Source organism: Hibiscus syriacus, unplaced genomic scaffold, assembly GCF_006381635.1.
Source record: "Hibiscus syriacus cultivar Baekdansim isolate YM2019G1 unplaced genomic scaffold, ASM638163v2 tig00110076_pilon, whole genome shotgun sequence".
Classification (NCBI taxonomy): Eukaryota; Viridiplantae; Streptophyta; class Magnoliopsida; order Malvales; family Malvaceae; genus Hibiscus; species Hibiscus syriacus.
Window position 1 is genome coordinate 2,162,708 of NW_024062586.1, and position 3,753 is coordinate 2,166,460.

Sequence of the window (3,753 nt, forward strand, 5' to 3'; positions counted from 1 at the left end):
TATTGTAATGATCTCAAGTCCAAGGATTATACATATAGTTGTCACTATGAGCAATATCGTGACCATCACATAATAATCCAAGACATATGCTCATAGCAGGTCAATCTAATATATTTATCTATTAATTTTGACATATCTATGTCAATGACAACTCATTGTCTTCAATCAATAACATGTTGGTCTTAATCGTATTATTACTATCTATGTCTATAATAATACTTGACAAATGATCTTTTAATAATATACGGAATGATTATCTTTTAGTTTGTTTAATGCACACAATAAAAGAAAACAACAATAATTCCTTTATTTGATAAATATGGTAAATAAAATATGTCAATACCATCATCATATGATTGGTCTTTGGGCATACTCTAACACTAACAGGGCATTTTTGAGTGACAATATCGATATTATATGGGTAAGTATCGATACTATTCTTATACAAGGTAAAAACACATGAGTTTTTAGGTAGAAGTATCGATACTCATTCATAGAGTATCGATACCATAGGCCCGATTTTAATACCTGAAGGAGGGTTTTGATGTTGAGATTCCAAAATACCATTTTGGTACCAATACTCATGGTGTATCGATACTACCCCTTTTCTCAAGGTTATTATCAAGTTGTTAGTATCGATACTTCTATGGGGGTATTGATACTCTTGTGTAAGTATCGATATTGATAAGATAGTATCGATACTACTTAATGTTAAATGATAAGAAATTATGGGAATTTGGAAATACGATTGAGGGACCCAAACCATTTCTTACTCATTCAATAAGATAACAAGTGAGAATAATAGTAAAATGGTTAAATTTCACTTAGAAACCTTATAACTTAGGGAATCATAAGACTTGCCTTGTATGATGTTCGGGAAGTGAGTTGGACACTGAAATCACTATAGAACAAGGGAACGTTTGTATGTTAAGATATGGCCAACCCTAAGATTTTACAGTAAGCATCTTTGCTAACTGGGCGTAGATGCCCCAAGGTTCGATGGAGCAAGTTAGCTGATGATGCAATCCGATGTAGAATTTTTTATTTCCACCCTAGGTAGGACAAAGGGGTGTGTGAGCTCCGAGATGTAGCCCCTCAGCCGCATCATGATGCCTACCTATGAATGTATGTTTTAGCTTAACATATTCTTATGTTAGTAAATATGTTTTAAGTATGGTTTAAGTATGTATATTAGAGGATGCATGTGGTGTAATTTGGTTATGAGTGTGGCATTGAGCTTGTGAGCTCGGCGTTCAGAATTTGTTTCAGTGCACAGGTTAACAGTAGAAGCTTTTAGAGGAGCCTTTCTCTAGACCATTTAGCATCAGCTGCCAGCTTTTGAGTACGTCTCAGCTTATGTTTTCGTGGGCATGTATTGTAAATGAACTTGTGTATGTCGAGTCGAACTTATACGTAAAACATTTTGCAAATTTTAACTTCAAGTTATTTTTTTGGGTTTTTGATTTGTAAACAGATATTTTGAATATATGTGATTATGTATGTCAAAATATGGATTTATGCAAATTTATGGGTTGCTTTTAAATGAAAAATTTTGGGTTGGCCATTTCGATGCTGTGTGACGTCATGGTCTGTCGATCTTCAAGTCGTACTAGATTAGGATGTTACAGTTTTAGTAACTAATCTTCTATTGTTTTTCAAAATCATAAACATTTACTTTTTGTTTAATTTTAGTACCCGTCGTTAAAAACTTAACGACATAGCTGACACAATAATTTTTAATCTTTTTAATTTTTAAATCATCATTTATAGTATTATTTAATCTTACTTATAAATGGGTAAGAAGTTTTGTCGATTGTCGCATTTGTCGTTCGATGAAGCCCAAACTTTTCAACCCTCACCTTTTTGACCCCTTGAACGTGATTCTGACCTCCGTTTCATTGAAAATCGCTCAATTACCCAATTCAACAATGGACTCTTCAATTTCTTCATCTAGATCTTATCTCTATGGTCCATCGTTTGATGGGCCTGAAATTGGACTATGTTGGTTGACTCGTCATTCTCTCGTGGTTTACCGTCGGCTTGGTTATCCATTTGCTAGAACTATCACCATCGTGAACCCAAAAGTTCACCCTTTTTGTTTTTCCCTTTGTTTTGTCGATTTTTGTTTCCTTTTGTTCTTTAACTCTCCACTATCGTCATCCTCGAACTATTACCAACCGTGATAGATATGGAACGCTGAGAATTCTTTTTTCTCTCTTTTCTATTCTACTTGCAGTCTTTGTAACACCCCAATTTAGGGGCTAAATTTAAGAAAATATAAATTGGTGGATTTAATTTGGTATTTGAAAGAAATAAGGGATTAAATTGTAAAATTTTAAAGTTGGCAGACCGTTTATGAAGTGCAGGAAGTTCAGTGGCTAAACTCTTGGTTTAACCATTTTTAAAATATAGATGTTATAAACCTCAATCCCCCGTATGTTTTCTGGAAATTTTTCCAGTTTTCCCTCTCCCTCAACCCAACTTTGAACTCCGATCTACTCGACGTCCGACCTCCAAACAATGAGCCAAAACCACCATCGTGTTCGTTGTCAACCGAGGAACAAAACCCCTCAAACCTTTTGTCGTGAATCATCGCGTTCGTCGTGAATTTCATTCGGAAGTATCGTCGGTAATAACGGTTTTAGTTGGTTTTTTCATCGATTCACGACGATCGGGTCATCCGTTTACGACACCTCCCGCACCATCGTGTTCCTTGTGCCGTTCCGAGTCCATCGGTGTTCTCCTTTTTCTCCGGCGGCGGCGGCGCGTTGGGAGGTGAACCGGTCAACTTCCCGATTTGTTGAAATCGAGCTCTCCGCCGTTCAAAATTGTGAACCGAGCTTTGTAAGTATCTCGAAATCGCTCAAAATAATTTTTAGAAATTTTTCCGGATTTATCACTGTTCACACCCCCCACGCGCCGCCACTGCGCGTGGGGGAAGGAAAAAAAGTGACCGGTTGACCGGTTTTGGAACTGCTTTGACCGGTTTGACCGGTCACAAACCCGACCCGACCCGTTGACCCAACCCGACCCGTTGACCCGACCCGACCCGTTGACCCCCGTTGACCGTTGACCCGTTGACCGACCCGTTGACCGTGACCGAGTTGACCACTGTTGACCAAAACTTTGACCGGCTTTGACCGGGCATTAAACGACCTTTGACTTCGACCGAGTATACCTATCTGACATTTTTTGACGTTCCAAATCCGATTCGCTGTCCGTTTTCAAATTCAAACCCGAAGGCCTCGAAATTGTCAGTCAAACCCGTTGACTCTGATTTGACCGAAAATTCCAAATTTCCGAAAAGTCATATTTTATGCTTTCGACGTCTGAATCCGAATCCGAAGTCCGTTTCGCCAAATTCGAACTTGGTAAGCCATCTTCCACTAATTTATCACCCGATTCGATCCGTTTATCGTAATTAAGCTCCGTTTCTGATATATTTATGTTGATATGTATCTAAGGAATTATTGGAAGTTGAATTGAAGATCAAAGGCGTTCGAATGGAATTTTTATGGTCGATCAGTATTGCACGGAAATCGAGGTAATACTTTACTACCTCTTTATGCTTATAGAACATGTGGTATTGGTAAATGCATGAATGAATGTTTGGTCTCATATGTGTAATTAATGAAGTTTCTACACTCGATCTGAATACGGTAAAAGGTTCAGTATTGATTATGGTTCAGATGACTTTTATAAGAATTAAGGGATTGCTAGAATTAATTACAAGTTATGTGCTTAGTGGTAAAG